This window comes from Protopterus annectens, chromosome 10.part0 (genome assembly GCF_019279795.1).
Source record: "Protopterus annectens isolate FY-2018-M chromosome 10.part0, PAN1.0, whole genome shotgun sequence".
NCBI classification, from domain to species: Eukaryota; Metazoa; Chordata; order Ceratodontiformes; family Protopteridae; genus Protopterus; species Protopterus annectens.
Genome location: NC_056744.1, coordinates 441,098,129 through 441,120,728, shown reverse-complemented (window position 1 = coordinate 441,120,728; position 22,600 = coordinate 441,098,129).

Below are 22,600 nucleotides of genomic sequence, written 5' to 3'. Positions count from 1 at the left end.
GAAGTTCAGGAATTAAGGAAGGAGAAGAAGAAATCCTATGCAGAAACAATGAGAGAAGGTGAAAGATGAGAAGAGAGAAAGGTAGAAGTAAGAAGAAAGTATCGGGTGAGAATAAGTAGTACGAGAGAAAAGGAACTGCACAGCTATGAAGTATGGGGCAGCATCATTTCACCACTGAGTATCGAACCCAGAGAGGTAAGAGCATTTATTTGTATTAATAAAGATACTTTTTTGTGACATTTTCTTTGAGGAGGTGAAGTATATGGAGAAATTTTAAGAACAGTATGAAAAGATAAGGAAAGAAAATCCTTGGAACCTGTATGTTGTGCAAGCATTTAACAAAAAAGCCAAAAAAAGAATATTTATACAATTTCAAACTGAAGTTGAAAGAAACAGTTTAAAAGACTGTTTGAGAACTGTGTGTAAAGATGTGTTGGACATTGCGAAAATCTATGATAACAGAGGTTTATGGACTGTGGTTGATAATGTGGTGTTATACTGAAAAAGCAAAATGATAAAATAATGCATTTGCCGAGTATAATTAATATGGAAGGAAATATGGAATAAGTTAGATATTGGGGACAACCAAAGACATGTTTTCATGTGGTAAAGATAACTATTTAATTAATGATTGTGATAAAATTAAATGTTTTATTTGTGGTAAAGTGGGTCATGAAGCTAAAAAAAAATGAGCAAAAATGTATACAGTGTGAAAAAATGGGATATTCATGGATGGACTGTAATGATATGGAAAATGAGACACAGGTAACAAAAGCAGACCAGAATAGGGAGTGTGTGTTAGTGTGTTAGTAGATAATACAGAGAAACACAACAAGAAAAAATAATTGAGACAGATATATGAATGGAAGTAAATTAAAACATAAAGTAAACAAAAAGTAAAGAAGGAGAGACAGAGGAAGAAGTAAGCAATTCAAGTGATGAAGGGGAGGATAAATGGATAAAAGTCAAAAGTAAAAGACGTTCTATTGGAAAAAGAGTGAAAAAATGCAAATTTAAAATATGGGTATAGGAGGAAATAGAAAACAAAAAGGATAAAAGTAACATACACTATTTCACAAAGTGAGAATATTATCCATTAATGTAAACAGTATAAAGAATGTTCAGTGGAAACTAGGAATACTGAATGGTGTAGAAGGTTAGATATGGACATTATAATATTAATAGATATAAGAATAATAACAGAAGAAGAAAGAATGTAAGTTAATGGGTTATGGGAAGGCAAGGTTACATGGAGCCTAAGAGATGAAAAATGTTCAGGCATAGCAATTTTATGTAAAGAATGTATAGGGATTCTGGATTATACACTGGTAGTATTAGGAAGAATAGTAGTATTAGATATAAGATGGAAGAACAAAATATATAGGATAATTGCACTCTATGCATACACTGTACAAAAACAAAGAAAGATTATGTTTAAGAAAATACATGATTATGTGAGTGTAAATATGCAAGTAACAGTAGTGGAAGACTTCAATTGTGATTTAAAAGATATGTGAAAGGAAGGAGCAGATGTAAAAGTTATTTCAGGTACTATTAAAAGCAGTAAAATGCTTTTATGGAAAAGCAAACAATGGACATATAGAAGGAGTAATCTGAGAACTGAAATTGATTACTTTATAGTATCAGAGAGCTTAATTATATTACATCAAGGAGTTGAAATTACAGGTTTCTTAGATCATGTAGCAATCTGGATAGAAATTCCAGAAACAATAGGTTATATAAGAATAGACAGAGGGATAAAAAAGAATGAATGAATCAGAGCTAAATGAGAATGTAAAGGAAATAATACATTAGCTATGGCTAGATCATATAAACATGAGAGGATTTTATAAAGATTGGACAAGTTGGTGGATTTATTTAAAAGAAAAATATAAAAAAGAGGTATTAGAATGGCAAAGGACAAAAAGAATGCAAGATAGTTGCAGTATATCAAGAAATTAGTAATCAAGTTTTTAAATGTATAATAGACAATAAAAAAGAGTTTCTAGAAAAAGAAAGAATGTTATATGAAATGAACCAAGAGAAAATAAAAAAAAATGTTATTTAAACAAAGATATTTTTACAAGGAAGAAAGGAAGAAGTAGCACAATATCTAAGTAAAATGGTTAAAGAAAAAAAAATAAGAAAAATACAAGAGTTAAGGAATGAGAAAGGATGTATAATGAGTACACAAAAAGAAATTATGCAGATAGGTAAAATACATATTTTAAAAACTTTTTCTATATGTGACACCATAAGAAAAAATAGATGGACTGTAAACAAACTAACTGAAAAAGATAATAAGAGAATGGAAGAAAAGATCACAATGACAGAATTTAAAAACGCATTGAAAGCAGTAAATGTAGAAGTAGCCACAGGTTGAGATGGACTTGAATATCTAATGTATAAGGACATGCAAGAGTGGCAAAAGGAGTATTTTTAGAAGTATTGAATGTATGTTTTGAAAAGGGTATAAATGATGAAAAAATATGTATGGGTGCAATGAAAGTTATATGGAAGAAGGGAGAAAGATCAGAAATAAAACAATGGAGACCAATATAAATAATGTGGATTATAAGATCTTTATGAAAATAGTAGAAAAAATAATAATAAGTAAGACTAATAAATTACTGACTGAAACAATCTTTTGAATAAAAGAAAAAGGAAGTAAAAAACTGTTAATGTTAATAAGAGAACTGGTAGACAATATAATAAACAGGAAAACAGAACTGAAAATACTAGTAGGTGACATAAGTAAAGCATTTGACAAAATCCAGCATGAAGCATTATGGGGTATTTTGACAGAATATAATATAAGCAACAAAATAATCAATGTGTTGAAATCTGTATATAGCAAAAGTATAGTAAGATTAATGGTAAACAGTTGGTTAAGTGAGACAATAGAAATAAAGACTGGCATTAAGCAAGGGTGTCCAGCAAGCAGTATACTCTTTGCATTAATGATGAATGTGTTATGCAAATGATTTAGTATTAGGTTTATAGGTTCATAGGTTCATACTAGGCTATCTGCCCTAGGGCATTTATAAGCCTAGCCAGAGTGTGTTTGGCTTTCGCCACCCATTTTAAATTAATTTTGCTATGCCTATTTTTGAGGTTAGTATACTGTGCCTCTGTCTAACAGTGACACAGAAGTGATAGCCAGGGTAAACCTATGATCTCCCATCCACTCATCAAGATTCCTCTTGAAGAGAGTCAATGTGGGACTCTGCCTAACCTGGACTGGAATTTTATTCCAGAGTGAATGGAGCCTCTGGGTTATGAATCTGTCCCTCCAGCATGTCCTATTTATTTCAGTGCTGAGGTTCAAGTCTCTCGAGCGTAGCTTGATGGGATTTGGATTTTCTGAGGTGCAGCATGTCCATTAATTCCAGGTTGGACATGGCTTTATCGTCAGGCACAGGTCACCTCTGAGCAGGCGGTATGCCACTGAGTAGAGCTGGAGTTTCTTTAACCGGGCAGCATATGGCATCTGTTTGAGCCCTTTGATCCTCTTGGTGAGGTACTTTTGGTGTCTTTCCTGTTGCTGCAGGTGTCTGGTAAGGTACATCCCAAAAGGGCATTGTACTCAATTATGGGCCTGATGAGGGATGAGTAAAGAGGCACGATGACCTCCCTGATCTAGATGTGAATCCCTTCATGATTAGGTGGGCTATATAAAATGTTTTTCTAACCACTTTGGCCATGTGGTTGTCAAATGAGAGATTGCTGTCAACTTGGGTCCCCAGGTCCCTAATGACTTCTTCTGTACTTAATGGATTACCACCTATGTGGTAATTTGTGGGCACTTTGTTTTTGCCAAAGGGGATGACTATACACTTTTTGGCATTTAGCTTGAGGCCATGGCTCTGGCACCAGTTGTCTGTTTCTATGAGGCCCTTTTGGAGGATGCTTGTGTCGGCTGGAGAGTTAATTATGGCACCCAGTTTGCAGTCATTTGCGAATTTGGTCAGCCACAGTCCTTCCATGTTGGCCTGTACCGCCGAGAAATATATACCGAACAAGAGAGGTCCCAGGACTGAGCCTTGTGGGACGCCACTTGTAACTGGTTTGGAGTCTGACATGGCTCCAGCAATTCTAACCATGTGGGTTCTGTCCTTGAGCCAGTTTGCAACCCATCTAGTGACATAGGGGTTTATATTTAAGCTGGTGAGCTTATCTATAATGCCCGAGTGGGGTATTGTATCGAAGGCTTTTGCAAGGTCCAGGTAGGCTGTGTGGACCACCTTCCCTCGTCAATGGCCTTGGTGACTGTTTCAAAGAAATTGACCAGGTTTAAGAGGCAGGATCTGCCCTTAACAAAGCCAAACTGGGTAGGATCCAGTGTCTGTAGGTCCCCAATATCTTTATTTATGAGGTCCATGATGATCCTTTCCATAGCTTTGCAGACCAAGCTAGTCAGGCTTATGGGGCGATAGTTTCCAGGATCCGTTGAGGCACCACCTTTGTGGAGAGGGACCACTGTTGCTGTACGCCACTCTTTGGGTACATATCCTGTAGTAAGGCTGAGATTGAACAGTAGTTTTATGTTTGGGTTTAGCTCTTCTTGGAGTTCATGTAGGACACAGCCCGAGACACCATCTGGTCCCATTGATGCTGTGTTTTTTGCTTTGGAGAGGGTGGCTCTTACCTGAGCATCTGAGATGTTGGGGGGGGGCAGCACTCTGTTGGGATAGATATTTGCCCTTTTGGTGGGGGGGGGGAGTTTGCTCTGAACCTGTCAGCTAGGATGTTGGCAATGTCTGTGGGCTCGGTGTATTTTTTGTCATTTTGGACTAATTCTGAGCATATCTGGGAATTCCCACCCAGGTTCCTAACATAACTAAAGAAAGCCTTGTGATTATCCTTAGTGTCCTGTGCAATTTTTCTCTCGAAGCTGGCCTTAGACGATTTTATGAGTGCCTGTAGTTTTGCTAATACTGATCAGAGATGCCTTCCCTTTTTGGGATTTTGCTCTATCATGTAGTAGCTTCCTCCTTCTATTGTATAGTTTGTTTATGGCTGGGGTCTACCAGACAGGACGTCTGTCTTTGGAGGATTGGGTCTTGGTTTTATTTGGGATTGCATGATCCATGCATTCCTGAAGGTGTTCATAGAATGCGTTTATAAAGGATTCTGCGGTCTGGGCCGTATTTTCCACAGGCCGGGGCTTTGAAGGATTTCGCCTCAGTTTTGAGGCATGTGAAATTTGCTTTAGAGAAGTTTTTCACTGTGGTTTTCTGGGCAGGGGGTGGGGTCGGGATGTGAATATCCAGTGAGATTAGTTTATGGTCTGATCTTACCAGTGAGGGATACACTTCTGGTCTGGAGCATAGTGTCCCCATGTTGGTGATGATCAGGTCCAGTATGTTTTCCCCTCTTGTGGGAGTGGTAACAAGTTGTTCCATAGCATTTGAGTTTATAAATTCTAGGAACCTTTGGGCTAGGGTGTTGGAGCTAGAGTAATGCTCCCAGTCTATGTTTGGGTAGTTGAAGTCACCCAATATAATGGTGTTTGGAGAGACCTTCATATTTTCCAGTATTCTCAGGAAGGCCTAGTGGGGTTCCTGTGTTTGGGAGGGTGGTCTGTAGCAGGCTATAAACTGGAAGGCAGTTTTACCCACAGTTAGTTGCACATGGATAGTCTCTGATGCTTGTGCTGTGCCACCAACCTGGAGGTGTGGGTATCTTTGACAAATATTGATACTCCCCCTCCTTTTGTGGTTCGGTACAAGTTTTGGGGCTGAAAAGCATGGTATGAGGTATAACCTGGTAGTGCTGGGGTGCTCTCGGGAGCCTTGAACCAGGTTTCTGTTACTGCACAGATATCGATGTTCTCCATGCTAAGGAGAGTTTTGAGTGCATGCATCTTGAGGTTTAGACTTCTGGCATTGAGTAGCATTACTCTTAGTTTCTTATCCCTTGTGATACCTATGGAGGTGGGTTTGTCTTTTGAGCCTTGCCTAAAAAAGGCACTATGGGGGTAGCAAGAGCCTTTGACAATATCCGAAAGCCCAGGGGTGACAGGTGCAAGCCGTCCCTAGCGAAGCATCGTGGCTTGTCGAGCATGTCATCCCAGGCTGACAGGCATTGGATCCCCTTTGAATGACACCAACACTTAAGCCAATTGTTGAAATTGATCATCTTGTCTTCATATTGTGGCATCATTCTTGGTGAGGGTAAGATGCTACTCAAGTTGTTAAAAGTTGTTAAAAATAAAGAATGGATGAGTATAGCTATACAGACACTTGACAAAGAACTAAAGGTGTTAGGTCTAAGTATTAATGAAGAAAAACGTAAAGGACTGGGGTTCTCTGGGAAAATAAGAGGTATTCAATTTAATGAAGAAGAAATAGAAATTCTGGCAATAAAGTTTGGTAGTGAATAACAGAGAGTGACACAATGAAAGGATATGATACTTAAAATAAGAAGTATGTGTATATTCTGGAGAACTTTATATAAGAAAAAGGCATGTTTAATTAATTCTGTGATATTAGGCAAGATGGCACATCTGGCAAGTGTGTTTATGATAAAACTAGAATGTGAAAAAGAATTACTGAATGTGTTATTCCCATTCATATGGGGATCTAGAGTGATCCGTATTAAAAGAGGAATTCCTTATGTTACAAAAAAGAAGGAGGTTTGGGTTTAGTAAACCCAAATGTATATACCGCTTCATTAAATGTATATAAACTATTAATAGGGATACAAGAAAAAGGAAATTTGTTAATAAGGATTATAAACATATGTCAATATGGGAAAAACTTAGATGTTTAAAAATAAGTAAAAGGATCATGTGTGTAAATATGAAACTATATCAAGAGAAAATACTACTATGGAATAAGACTGATTTAGGAAACATAGACAAGAATAGAAAAATATGGTATGAAAATATAGTGGGAAAATTTAATTATGTTTACCCTTGTTAGCAGTAAGAAGATAAAAAAGGGAAAAGCAGTAAGAGCAAGAATTAAAAGATGTGAAAAGGCAAATATGCCATATAAATCAGTAAAAGATAGACCCCAGAATTCAATAATGTCTACACTAAGTATACACCATTTTGAGTGAATAGACAACACAGACATAACTCATACCTTCTTCCTCCTAATTTTAGTTTTCCTACTGATATTCTTGCAGCTTTAAATACTGACATGGATTCATAAAGGTTAGCACAAATTTGTAGACTACATGTACACTTAATGTAATATTCCTGAGTCACTAGAAAGCACAAAAATGTGATAATAATTGTTTTTGAATACACATCATATACACCTAATGTATACTTAGTGCAGGCATTATTGAATATGGCCCAGAATTTGTATACATTGTGGGGAATTAGAGACGGCTGAACATGGTGAAAGAGTAAAGCAATTGTGGAAAGAAATATGTGGCAAAGACTGTTTAAAAGGACTGAAAATGTTAAAAGTATAACTATGGATATAATATAGATATTATGAAAATATGAAACAAAAGGATATTATAGTGATTAGATAAGAAACTGTTTTGTATAATATGGATTATATGGTATGAAAGAATGAATGATTAAATGATAAAAAATATAATGGGTATTGTCAGAAATTTTGAAGAAAATAAGATTTTGGTTGTGGAAGAAAGAGTGGGGGGAATTGAAAGTCTAAAAATGTTTTGTTGTGAAAATGTGTGAATGACTTGTATATACTTGTAAATAATTATAGATAAGTTCTGAATTATTTATACATATATATATATATATATATATATATATATATATGTACACACACACACACACACACACACACACACACACACACACACACACACAAATACAGTGGATATAAAAAGTGTACACACCCCTGTTAAAATGCCAGGTTTTTGTGATATAAAAAACTGAGACCACAATAAATAATTTCCAAACTTTTCTCACCTTTAATGTGACCTATAACCTCTACAATTCAATTGAAAAACAAACAAATCTGGTAGGGGAAAAAATATAAAAAAAAAATCTAAAAATGTACAATACGCTGGTTGCATAAGTGTTCACACCTTTAAACTAATACTTTGCTATGTGTATACATCCTTAAACTAATATTTTGTTGAAGCACCTTTTGATTTAATTACAACATTCAGTCTTCTTGGGTACACACCTGTCATCAATTAAAGAGACTCTGATTAACCCCAAATAACGTTCACCTGTCCTAATAGGATTTTCCTGACATTTACTCAGTTGCCTGCTACAGCAAAGGCCATGGTTCACAATCTACTTAAATACTACACTCATTAACAATAAATTATTCAATTTAACAGACAATTAAAAATCTGCTAAACCTTTTAACATAAACCCTCTTATTCTTTAAAAAAACACTTAATATTCACAACATCATTAAGCCCAGGGCTTTTGTCAGACCTTAATTTTATCTACCATGAGGTTTCTTTTTGTTCCAGGTAAGATTTTAAATCTTCAGCTCTTAAATCCATATGCCCCCGTTCAATGACAGAAAAAATAATTTTTAAAAAAATCAGTGCACCTCAAGGTGTGGTTCTACTTTCTCTGTCTTTCTTCCTAATATAATATTGATGTTCCTTAATACATTCTAACAGTCATCTGGTAGTCATCCCAATATAAAATGCTGGACATCCTGAACACACCCTAATGTAAACTACACCTCTGGTCTGACAATTAATCCTCTCAGTTAGTGTGATAGTGTAAACAGGATCATTCAGCATAATAAAGGGTCCTTCCAAAATATATAATTCCTTCCAAAATATAACAACACATATTGCAATGTCCACATTTGGACATTCCTTTTTCTATATTGGAAAACATGTTACCCATAATTCTAGTATTGTCTTTTTGTAGAAGATTTTTCAAATTGTAACTATTTATATAAACAAACTTGGGAACATTTCCCACCATGTTATACAATTATTTGTTGCCTTGTAGGACCTTCCAATTATTTTTATTTGAATGAATGTTGTCACCATCTACTGTTATATCTAGGGCAAAGGTCAATCTTATATCATCATTTCTACTTTTATTATTGTTTTTGTTACTAACAAAGGGATGATTTAAAATTGGAGGAAAACAAGAATACCTTTCCCCCTTATTTCATCCTCTGTTTCAAAAATCTTTATTCATATCCTCTATTAACAAATAGGTTAGTAATAAAATTAAATTCTTCATTCAACATTACATTATTCAACTGGCCTTGATATATTGTCCCCTAGGCACATTTATCTTCATAAAATATGGGTGGTTGCTATTGTAATGCAAGTAACTGTTAGTAAAAGTTACTTTTCTATGTATTTTACTATCAAATTCTGAACAAGTTTCATTCCATGATAGATTTACATCTAAAAAAATCACTGTTTGACCAACATCCCCCACTGTAAACTTAAAGAAATTAGACTTCTCATAAAGCACTTTCAAAAGATTCTCATAATCTACATAAGTACCTTCTAAAACAAAAAACAAATCCTCAACAAAGTGCCTGTAGAAGCACTTCTTGAAAGCGTTCCTTAAAATGTTTAACACATCAATTTCCCACCACCCTAATACTACGTTAGCAAAAGATGGGGCAGCTGGAGAATCCATAGCCACACCCCTTCATTGTATGTAAAATTGCTTATTAAAAATGAAGTAATTATTGTCCAGTAAAACTTCAATCAAACAATAGTAAAAATTAACTAGTCTTTTTTGCTGAAGGTGGATACTGGACACTAGTACTGTGTGGATATCCTCGTTGACCTAAGCTATTTGAGGGTTTTGCAGTTTTTGTTGAGTTTTCCTCAGGTTGTGGTTGTTATTTGTGATTTCTGTCTTTTGCCATGGTGGAAGCAGCAAGGGAAGTACTGTTGGATGTTTTGGTCCATCCCACTCCAGGTCAGAGTGACTCTAAATTACTACAGATTTTGCTTGATACCATGGGGGATATATAGAAGTCCCTCCAAATTTTATTAAGCAAAAAAGGAAGACCAATGTCTAGAACCAAAGAGCTCTACAGTTCAGAGGATGACTGTGCCACTGTAGTGGAAATTGAAGAAGAATATTCCCAGGAAGGACTAAATGTATAAGTTATTAAGTACAAAGATGCAACAGCAGTGTTGAACAATAATTTTGACCCTTTTAGAAGGGTGGGAAAGTTTGTGACTTGCTCTACTTCTGACTACTTGGGCAAACATAAAGAAATGTGTTCTTCGCTGAGCAGACTGATTACTAAATATAAAACCTTAGACCTGGAAAATAAATAGTATCTGACTTTTTTTGTTACTCTGGTTCAGTTTTTTAATGAATCTGGGCTTGAGTTTCTTAAATTATTGATCAAAAAGAACCAAGCCAATATGAATGAGCTTAAGGAGAAAATTATTGCTTTAGACTCCGATCTGCATACCAGTTTTTCTATGGACCTTTTGCTGTTGAATATGACCATATTTTAGGGTAGCTTGAATGGTTAAAATCTGTTACCACTACTCGTAAAAATAAGAAACTATTTAGGGATATTACTGCCTATGAATCTCAAAATGCATATATTTCTTCAATCCCTTACAGAAAATGAGGGATTGCAAAAAATTCACTGTAATGAGTGCCATCAATAGAAATAACGCTTTTGTTATGGAAAAATTGGTCTTTTAGAGATGCTTCCTAAGGCAGGAAGATGTTAACATAATTTCTGAGGTTTCAAAGAAGAACAGAAACCCTACCTCCTCTTAACAGAATATGCCAAAGAATTAGGTGAAGATGAGTCAGAAACATTTACCAAAATGGCTGTCCTCCAAGGGATCAACAACAGGTGTGGAATCAAGGCAAAGGCTGTGGACACTGAAAGCACTAGACTTCTCTCAGTAAACAGTACCAATGGCAGTCAAGAAAATTCAAAATAATTAAAATCACCCTTGGTCCTGTCTGACCTTTAGAAGTACCCTTGGGGAGGAGAGTTCAGCAAGGAAAGGCATACACAGGAAGATTGCTCCAATTGAAAGAAAGAGCAACCTACGAAAACTGGACGGGAATAAACCTTTTGTGCAAAAAACTTTTATGAGTTTCAGTTTAGTGGAAATGCTTAATCGATCTATGTCTATTTTCCCCCATGACACTGTCAATTTCTGGGACTACCAAGGAACCACTTCCACTCGTCCAAATCAGAAGAACATCTGTAGAAATAGGTCAGAGGATAGACAAGAACACAGACATGAACAGAGACAGGATTTTGGTGAGTTGCCTTTACGCTCACCGGTTAAAGATGCCTCAGACTTAATTTCCAAAGGAGCTCATCTTAAAACTACTTCAACTTTTTTCAACTTTCAAGAAGGGAATATGGAGAGAATAAGGACATTAAGACCATGAGGAAGAGTGAGGTCAGACTTGTCTGTAGACAAGTAGACAGGTATGATATGAAAATATACAACCTGTCTACTTTTATACTTAGCTTTCATCATGAAAAAGTTTTAAAAATGGGTTTGTTGTTTATTCCTGCTCAAAGGACAGACCTGTGTAGGACTGTTATACATTTGAAAGAGTTTGTTCACAAATTGAATTTAAATTATATTTTAAATGATGTAAATGTGGTAAATGCATTACGGTTAGTAAAACCATCTACTTTTAATCCACCTTTATGTCATACGTTAAAAATTTTTGAAACATCTATGTGAAGATGCTATTAGAGATTCATTGAATAAGAAATCTTTTAATAATAAGTTTTTTAGCCTTTCTATTGATGAGAAAAATGCTCTTAAAGAAATTATTGAAAACAAAAAATTAGTACTAATGAAATCTGATAAGGGGAGTGGGCTGTTTTTATGCACCAGGGCAAGTATATTGAGAATATTGAAAATATGTTAAAAATGAAAATGAATATTTCAAAGTTGGCAGTTCAAGTATTAACAACTGTTTTAGATATTTACGTACCTTTTATATGACAGCCTGTTAGATGGAAGTATTGATATGCTGACATATAATGTTTGTAATATTGAAAACCCCATGGTTGGGGTACTGTTCAGAATCCTGAAATTACATAAATGTGAAATCAATCCCCCGTTTTGGCCTATAGTTTCAGCTCCTAATTATATTACAGAAGGGATTTCATTGTTGGTAGATATAGTGTTAAATGTCTTGGTTAGAAAAATTGGAGTCCTTTGTCTTAAATTCTTGGGACTTTTTGAATCAATTTTGTGAATTCAGTCATTGTTATAAATATAGCCCTGAAATTAATATTATATGTACTACTGATATCTGCTTGTTGTTTACCGCCATACCCCATGGGGATGGGATAGAGTTTGCTAGAATCTCATTAATTTTACTGATATTACCACCCAACAAGTTAATTTTTACTGTAGTTTGATTGAAGCTTTACTGGACAATAATTACTTCATTTTTAACAAGCAATTTTACAAACAATGAAGGGGTGTGGCTATGGGTTCTCCAGCCACCCCATCTTTTGCTAACTTAGTATTACGGTGGTGGGAAATTGATGTTAAGTTTTTTAAGGAACACTTTCAAGGTGTGGTTCTACAGGCGCTTTGTTGACGATTTGCTTTTTGTTTTAGAAGGTACTTATGTAGATTGTGAGTTACTTGCATTACAATAGCAACCACCCATATTATATGAAGAGAAATATGCCTAGGGGACAATAGATCAGGGTCACTCGAATGACACCTGATGATGTAATGTTGAATGAAGAATTTAATTTTATTACTAACCTATTTGTTAATAGAGGATATGAAGAAAGATTTTTGGAACTAGCTTTTTGTGATATAAAAAAATAAGACCACAATTAATCATTTCAAAACTTTTATCACCTTTAATGTGACCTATAACCTGTACAATTCAAATGAAAAACAAACAAATCTGTTAGGGGAAAAAATAAAAAACGTACAATAAGCTGGTTGCATAAGTGTACACACCCTTAAACTCATACTTTGTTGAAGCACCTTTTGATTTAATTACAGCATTCAGTCTTCTTATGTACACACCTGCATCAATTAAAGAGACTCTGATTAACCCCAAATAAAGTTCAGCTGTTCTAGTAGGATTTTCCTAACATTTACTCAGTTGCCTGCTACAGCAAAAGCCATGGTCCACAGAAAGCTTATAAAGCATCAAAGGGATCTCATTGTTGAAAGGTATCAGTCAGGAGAAGGGTGCAAAATAATTTCCACAGCATTGGACATACCATGAAACACAGTGAAGACAGTCATCAAAAAGTAGAGAAAATATGGGACAACAGTGACATTGCAAAGAACTGGGCATCCCTCTAAAATTGATGAAAAGACAAGATGAAAACTGGTCAGGGAGGCTGCCAAGAGACCTACAGCAACACTGAAGGAGCTTCAGGAATTTCTGGCAAGTACTGGTTGTGTACTACTTGTGACAACAATCTCCCATATTCTTCAGATGTCTGGACTATGGGGTAGGGTTGCAAGACAGAAGCCTTTTCTTACACAGAAAAACACACAGACCCAGTTAAAATTTACAAAGCAATACATCAAGTCTCCCAAAAGCATGTGGGAAAATGTCTTATGGTCTGATGAGACCAACGTTGAACTTTTTGTCCACAATTCCAAAAGGTACATTTGGCGCAAAAACAACACTTTGCATCACCAAAGAACACCATCCCTACGGCGAAGCATGGTGGTGGCAGTATCATGCTTTTGTGATGCTTTTCTTGAGCTGGATCTGGGGCTTTAGTCAAGGTGGAGGGAATTATGAACAGTTCCAAATACCAGTCACGTCTGGCCCAAAACCTTCAGGAGTCTGCTAGAAAGCTGAAGATGAAGAGGAATTTCACTTTTCGAAGTGACAATGACCCCAAGCATACATCTAAATCAACAAAAGAATGGCTTCAGCAGAAGAAAATTAAAGTTTGGAATGGCCCAGCCAGAGACCAGACATAAATCCAATAGAAAATCTGTGGGGTGACCTGAAGAGGGATGTGCACAAGAGATGCCCTTGCAATCTGACAGATTTGGAGCACTTTTGCAAGGAAGAGTGGGCAAATATTGCTGAGTCAAGATATGCCATGCTGACAGACTCCTACCCAAGAAGACTGAATGCTGTAATTAAATCAAAAGGTGCTTCAACAAAGTATTACTTTAAAGGTGTGCACACTTATGCAACCAGCTTATTGTACATTTTTATTTTTTATATTTTTCTCCTAACAGATTTGTTTGTTTTTCAATTGAATTGTACAGGTTATAGGTCACATTAAAGTTGGGAAAAGTTTTGAAATGATTTATTGTGGTCTCATTTTTTTATATCACAAAAACCTGGTATTTTAACAGGGGTGTGTACACTTTTTATAGCCACTGTGTATTACATATATATATATATATATATATATATATATATATATATATATATATATACACACACACACACACACACACACACACACACACACACACATAAAGATTTATAATATACAATACATTTCAATATAAATAAATACATAATATGTTGCGATGTGTTTTATGTATGTATGTATTTCTTTATTTATTTGTTTGTTTAACATTTGTTTACCGGGAAAGTCCGACTTGGAATGAAGCCAATTTTCAGCAGAGGCCTAGCGAGAAATGTTCCAGATGCAGGTAAAGTACAGGTGGATAAGATCCAAAGTTCAAAAGACTGAAAACTAAAATATCTAAAACTCAAAATAGCGAACACATTTTTAATGGAGGGGTCAAGCCCCTCTGCAATTCCCATGTGGGGACTGCAAAGCAGACATACCCTGCTAATTATATGTACAGTGGAGAAGCGACAAATTCCCATTTTTCCTATTTTGAGTTTTAGATATTTTGTTTTTCTGTCTTTTGAACTTTAGATCTTATGACACAGACATGCACACACACACAAACACACACACACACACACATATATATATATATATATATATATATATAGAGAGAGAGAGAGAGAGTTGCAGGTGCTAATATCAAACATTCAAATGGCCATATTCCAAAATACTTCTCTCAGTGTAAGTGACTTAACTTCAGTGTGAGGTCTATCTATAAGTAGGTTTCACAGGGGGCCTGATTCCAAAAAGTATGCTCTCGAGGCAAGTGATCACTCTATCTTGTGGACTGCTTTCTTGGACATGTTCTTATGTGTTATTCTGTACTTTTAACTCTGGGTTCACTCACTTGAATCTGTGCTAGTTACACTCATGTGAACTCTGCAGCGTGCATCGTCACAAACCAAATTACCTTACCTTTCCCCACTCTATATTTTGTTATGTGAAACATATTTATATGTGGAACAAATATTTCCACTATTTACATTTCTGTGTGATGCATATTTAGTTAGTTAGTTAATTAATGAATTAGTTAGTTAGTTATTGCAAGCTGACTTATTCCATATCCATCTCAGCCATGTGACCTTTGTTAGATTCTTTTCAGCATTGATATGTATAGAAGGCAGCCACTGCAGTAACAGAGGAAAATCAAGAAGCTTGCATTTGGTCTTGGCAATGTTAGTTGTAGTAATGGGAGTGAAAATGGTGATTACGGATCAGTACCCCACCTCCAGAAACAAATGTAATAGTCCAGCAAAGACTTTTATGTTGTGTTTGTTAACCACTTAAGTAAAATGGCCATCATGGACCATTTTCACCCATGATGCAAGCAACAGCAGTAAAGGTAAATCCAATAAATGGACACTTTAGAGGAGACTGGAATATGCAAATAAAACACACACTGACATGTGAAAACATGCAAACTTCAGAAAGACAACAAATGGAGAGCAGGAATGAACCCCAGACACTTGAGCAGAGAGGGAGAGATCTTAACCACTAAGCCACAGTACTAATCACATTCCTTTAAACATTCCCAGTGGGAGATTCAGATACAGAGCAAAGGCTTCACTGAATTAAGCTCATAACAGTAAAGTGGAGATTGTCAATCATTTATTTACACATTAAATATATTGAATACTCACCCTGATGTAGCTAAACCTATTGAAATGTCACTGGAGAAAACATGCAGTAAGAATCACCAGCTCATGCCTTTTGGACCACCTCACTGGACCTGTGAATGACCCAGTTTATATCACTTCCCCCTTTTCCTCATCATGGCAGATGCAGCAGTGAGCTGAAGCTCTGCATGACACAAAATAATAGTGCAGAAAATTATTAGCTGTGTATCCCACTAATTCACAATCATCAGTGCATTTTATATAACACAACAACCCATTCTACTGATTTGGTCATTTCAGATGGATTTAAAAGAGTCCACACCACTTAAACGATGGAAATGAAGGCAGTTTTCTAACTATCTTAACCAGTCAGGAGGAGAAGGAAACCACACTCACTACAATTCCAGTCTCACATAGACCTACCACGACAGCAAACCAAACACATAAACACACAAAAACATACTCGGAGGATCTAAATAAAAATCTGCCTAAACAGCAGAGACCTCCAAAGCAGACACCCAAGCAACTGCTACCCCAAAACAAAGCACGTGCAACACATAGCTCACAAAGCCAGTGTGCCGAACAGTCACAGCCCTTAAGGCTAAACAACACACCTGATACACTTGTAATAGGTGAGTCTATCATCAGGAACACTGACGTCCTGCTCACCAGGCTGAACAAGGAGAAGGTCATGGTGAGCTGCCTGTCGGGCGCTAGGATCCACCACATAACACAAGCACTCAAGTCACTCCAAGGCAAGTACAAATATGACTCAGTCATTGTCCATGCTTGTGTGAATGACCTGAGACTTACCTCCCTGGACTACATGAAAAGAGACATAGAGGAGCTCTCAGAGCATGTAGCCCAGGATGGTATGACCCTGACCTTGAGTAGCATCTTACCCTCACCAAGAATGATGCCACAATATGAAGACAAGATGATCAATTTCAACAATTGGCTTAAGTGTTGGTGTCATTCAAAGGGGATCCAATGCCTGTCAGCCTGGGATGACATGCTCGACAAGCCATGATGCTTCGCTAGGGACGGCTTGCACCTGTCACCCCTGGGCTTTCGGATATTGGCAAAGGCTCTTGCTACCCCCATAGTGCCTTTTTTAGGCAAGGCTCAAAAGACAAATCCACCTCCATAGGTATCACAAGGGATAAGAAACGAAGAGTAATGCTACTCAACGCCAGAAGTCTACACCTCAAGATGCACGCACTTGAAACTCTCCTTAGCATGGAGAACATCGATATCTGTGCATTAACAGAAACCTGGTTCAAGGCTCCTGAGAGCACCCCAGCACTACCAGGTTATACCGCATACCATGCTTTTCGGCCCCAAAACTTGGACCGAACCACAAAAGGAGAGGGAGTATCAATATTCGTCAAAGATACCCACACCTCCAGGTTGGTGGCACAGCATGAAGCATCAGAGACTATCCATGTGCAACTAACAGTGGGTAAAACTGCCTTCCAGTTTATAGCCTGCTACAGACCACCCTCCCAAACCCAGACCCCACTCGGCTTTCCTGAGACCACTGGAAAATATAAAGGTCTCTCCAAACACCATTATATTGGGTGACTTCAACTACCCAAACATAGACTGGGAGCATTACTCTAGCTCCAACACCCTAGCCAGAGGTTCCTAGAATTTATAAACTCAAATGCTATGGAACAACTTGTTACCACTCCCACAAGAGGGGAAAACATACTGGACCTGATCATCACCAACATGAGGACTCTATGCTCCAGACCAGAAGTGTATCCCTCACTGGTAAGATCAGACCATAAACTAATCTCACTGGATATTCACATCCCGACCCCACCCCCTGCCAGAAAACCACAGTGAAAAACTTCTCTAAAGCAAATTTCACACTCATCAAAACCAAGGTGGAATCCTTCAAAGCCCCCGGGCCTCTGGAAAATACGGCCCAGACCGCAGAATCCTTTATAAACGCATTCTATGAACACCTTCAGGAATGCATGGATCATGCAATCCCAAATAAAACTAAGACCCAATCCTCCAAAGGCAAACGTCCTGTCTGGTGGACCCCAGCCATAAACAAACTATACAATAGAAGGAGGAAGCTACTACATGATAGAGCAAAATCCCAAAAAGGGAAGGCATCTCTGATCAGTATTAGCAAAAAACTACGGGCACTCATAAAATTGTCTAAGGCCAGCTTCGAGAGAAAAATTCCACAGGACACTAAGGATAATCACAAGGCTTTCTTTAGTTATGTTAGGAACCTGGGTGGGAATTCCCAGATATGCTCAGAATTAGTCCAAAATGACAAAAAATACACCGAACCCACAGACATTGCCAACATCCTAGCTGACAGGTTCAGCGCAAACTTCTCTCCCCCCTCCCCACCAAAAGGGCAAGTATCTATCCCAGCAGAGTGCTGCCCCCCTGACATCTCAGATGCTCAGGTAAGAGCCACCCTCTCCAAAGCAAAAAACACAGCATCAATGGGACCAGACGGTGTCCCGGGCTGCATCCTACAAGAACTCCAAGAAGAGCTAAACCCAAACATAAAACTACTGTTCAGTCTCAGCCTTACTACAGGATATGTACTCAAAGAGTGGCGTACAGCAACAGTGGTCCCTCTCTACAAAGGTGGTGCCTCAATGGATCCTGGAAACTATCGCCCCATAAGCCTGACTAGCTTGGTCTGCAAAGCTATGGAAAGGATCATCATGGACCTCATAAATAAAGATAGTGGGGACCTACAGACACTGGATCCTACCCAGTTTGGCTTTGTTAAGGGCAGATCCTGCCTCTTAAACCTGGTTGATTTCTTTGAAACAGTCACCAAGGCCATTGACGAGGGGAAGGTGGTCCACACAGCCTACCTGGACCGCAAAAGCCTTCGATACAATACCCCACTCGGGCATTATAGATAAGCTCACCAGCTTAAATATAAACCCCTATGTCACTAGATGGGTTGCAAACTGGCTCAAGGACAGAACCCACATGGTCAGAATTGCTGGAGCCATGTCAGACTCCAAACCAGTTACAAGTGGCATCCCACAAGGCTCAGTCCTGGGACCTCTCTTGTTCGGTATATATTTCTCGGATGTACAGGCCAACACGGAAGGACTGTGGCTGACCAAGTTCGCAGATGACTGCAAACTGGGTGCCATAATCGACTCTCCAGCCGACACAAGCATCCTCCAAAAGGGCCTCATAGAAACAGACAACTGGTGCCAGAGCCATGGCCTCAAGCTAAACGCCATAAAGTGTATAGTCATCCCCTTTGGCAAAAACAAAGTGCCCACAAATTACCACATAGGTGGTAATCCATTAAATCTGGAAGAAGTAATTAGGGACCTGGGGACCCAAGTTGATAGCAATCTCTCATTTGACAACCACATGGCCAAAGTGGTTAGAAAAACATTTTATATAGCCCACCTAATCATGAAGGGATTCACATCTAGATCAGGGGAGGTCATTGTGCCTCTTTACTCATTCCTCATCAGGCCCATAATTGAGTACAATGCCCCTTTTGGGATGTACCTTACCAGACACCTGCAGCAACTGGAAAGACCCCAAAAGTACCTCACCAAGAGGATCAAAGGGCTCAAACAGATGCCATATGCTGCCCGGTTAAAGAAACTCCAGCTCTACTCAATGGCATACCACCTGCTCAGAGGCGATCTGTGCCTGACGTATAAAGCCATGTCCAACCCGGAATTAATGGACATGCTGCACCTCAGAAAATCCAAATCCCATCGAGCTACGCACTCGAGAGACTTGAACCTCAGCACTGAAATAAATAGGACATGCTGGAGGGACAGATTCATAACCCAGAGGCTCCCTTCACTCTGAAATAAAATCCCAGTCCAGGTTAGGCAGAGTCCCTCATTGACTCTCTTCAAGAGGAATCTTGATGAGTGGAGGGGAAATCGTAGGTTTACCCCGGGTATCACTTCTGTGTCACTGTTAGACAGAGGCACAGTATACTAACCTCGAAAAAGGGCATAGCAAAATTAACTTAAAATGGGTGGCGAAAGCCAAACACACTCTGGCTAGGCTTATAAATGCCCTAGGGCAGATAGCCTAGTATGAACCTATGAACGTATGAATTTTATTTAGCAAGGTCATTTCTAATGCTATATAGCATGCAGACGTTGACTAGTATGGATTCACTGTACATGAGCGCCATTTCACAAATTCAGATATTTATAATGAACATTCAGCAAGTATTAATAGTACTGATATGAAAAGGTATATTAAAATATGGTCTATGGCTTCAGAAACACTAGAAATACTAAAGATTGTATTTATGATGTTTGTAGTATAAAAACCTGCTAATGTGATATAGTATATGCCTGAAATTTAAGATTTAACAGTTTGTGACACCTTGCCTTCCTGCCACCTTAAATGGTATTTCAGGAAGTGGTTCCACTGCCTCATCTGCAGGTCACTGATGGCAGCAGCATTGGTTCCAGGTTCTTCTGGAGCCACGACACCTCCGAATGAAGTTATCAACCTCATCCCAAGAAGAATAATAAGTCTATTCTACATGATCTAGAGTACAGAATGTGGAAGAATGTTTAAAGGCAGAATTTAATACTTGTATGGACGTTGTCTTATCCCACCATATATAAACAACCTTTTTATGAAACCGTGTTGTTCAGAACGTGTGTGTAGCTGAAATAAACTATTATGACCTATATGGGCACAAAATTAATTAACTGTAGGAATATGCTGCCCAGCATAATAGAACTTAACAACATCAGAATTATGGAGGAAAACTAAGAACTGAAATTCTAGCAGGTGGTATATATTATTTTTAATACTTACTTTTGTAAGGTAGTAGCACATCAGTCACAACAGGGGTGTAGCTAGGATTTTCAAATTTGTACTCACAGCTCTCAAACTGCTACCCCCTCCCCAACCAAGCTACAGCCATTCTCGTAATTCACGGTTTGCTCTTTTAGTGTCGATGAAGACGCATTCGCTGTAATGCCTCTTCGGTAATATAATATATAGTCACTCAAACTCAGTTCCTTGAATTGAAAATGAACCTGAAAGTCAATTCTTTGAAAAATGCAGCATGGTAGTTGGGGTAGAGGATTCATGCTTTTGTTTTCTGTAACTAAGGTACAGGTTTTGAGCTTGAGTAAATTACTAACCACCTGCTACCCCTAACTAGGGTGTTTCATTCACACACACACACCCCTACTTACCTCTTAGTGCAAGAAATATGGACAAAGCCTAAAATAAACAGGGACAGATATTAAATAATGCTCTCGTGAACTTAGAAAGTTGCTAGAATAACAGGATTTGTGCTAGTATGAGAAAGTTGCTAGAATAACAGGATTTGTGCTAGTGTGAATTTTTCTAAAGGACATGAAGTCTGAAACTCAAATGTCTGTCATTATTTAGCAACTTCACCCTTCAATGATTTGCCAGACAATACAGCTGGGAACCTGTCAAAGAAGGGACACCATTTTAATATGAGCACTGTTAACTTGAGCAGCTGACAAATCTACATGCATTTCTGAAATAAAAGTAATGTATAACTCTGATCATTACAGTTATTTGTAATTGTAAACCCTCCACATTTTCTTCCAAAATTGCTATTTTGTGGAGGGATTATTAGGGGGAGAGCAACATTTTGAGCCAAAATTGGGGACAGTTGAGAGGTTTGGATATTCCTAATTCTATAAAGCGATTTATTTGCACATACCTCTCAACCTCTTAATGCAGGAAATCTGGACAAGGCCAAATATATTGGGGGAACGTACAAACAGTACTAAAAATTGATCTTGTATAAACTTAAGACAGTTGACAGAATAACAGGTCTTGCTTTAGCATGCATTTTTCTGAAGATTATGACGTCTGAAACTTAATGTCGATCATTATTTAGTGACTTCATTCCTAAATGATTTGCCAGAAAAGTTTTATTTTGCATTTTACAGCATGAACACCAATAAATATCTGCTAAACAAAGCAATGCAGTCTCACAATGAAATCTGGAAAAAGCCAACATTTATGGGGGGGGGGGGGCAAAAACCAGGGACACATTTTAAACATTGCTTGTATAATTTTGGAAAGTTGCTAGAATAAAATGCTGTGTTACCACCATGCATGTCTTGAACCCAGAACCATATGCACTACAGTGAGTGCAATATACCACTATGCTAAATCAGCAGTTTGAGAAATAGGAAGACTGAAACTTAATGGCTATCATTTAGATAGCTCTCAACTTCTTAGCACAAAACCTGGACAAAAAAAGCCAATAATGAGGGAATACAAATTCAGTTCTCACTTCACACCTTAGCACAAAAAACCTGGACAAACAACAAAAACAATAATGGGGGAAATACAACTTCAGTTCTCACTTCTCACCATAGCTCACAACTGTTAGAAAAACAAATCTGAACGAAGTTCAGAAATGGTGGTGGTTAGGGACTTTAGGCTCTTCTTAATCTGAAGCAAAGGTACAGGGTTTGAGCCTGAACACCTATAGCCAGCAGGTGTATTATGTGGGACACACACACACACACACACACACACACACACACACACACACACACACACATACACACATACACACACACACACACACACACACACACACACAAAATAATCCTCACCCGATTGCTACACACACACACACACACACACACACACACACAATAATCCTCACCCGAATGCCACACACACACACACAAAATAATCCTCACACGATTGCCACACACACACACA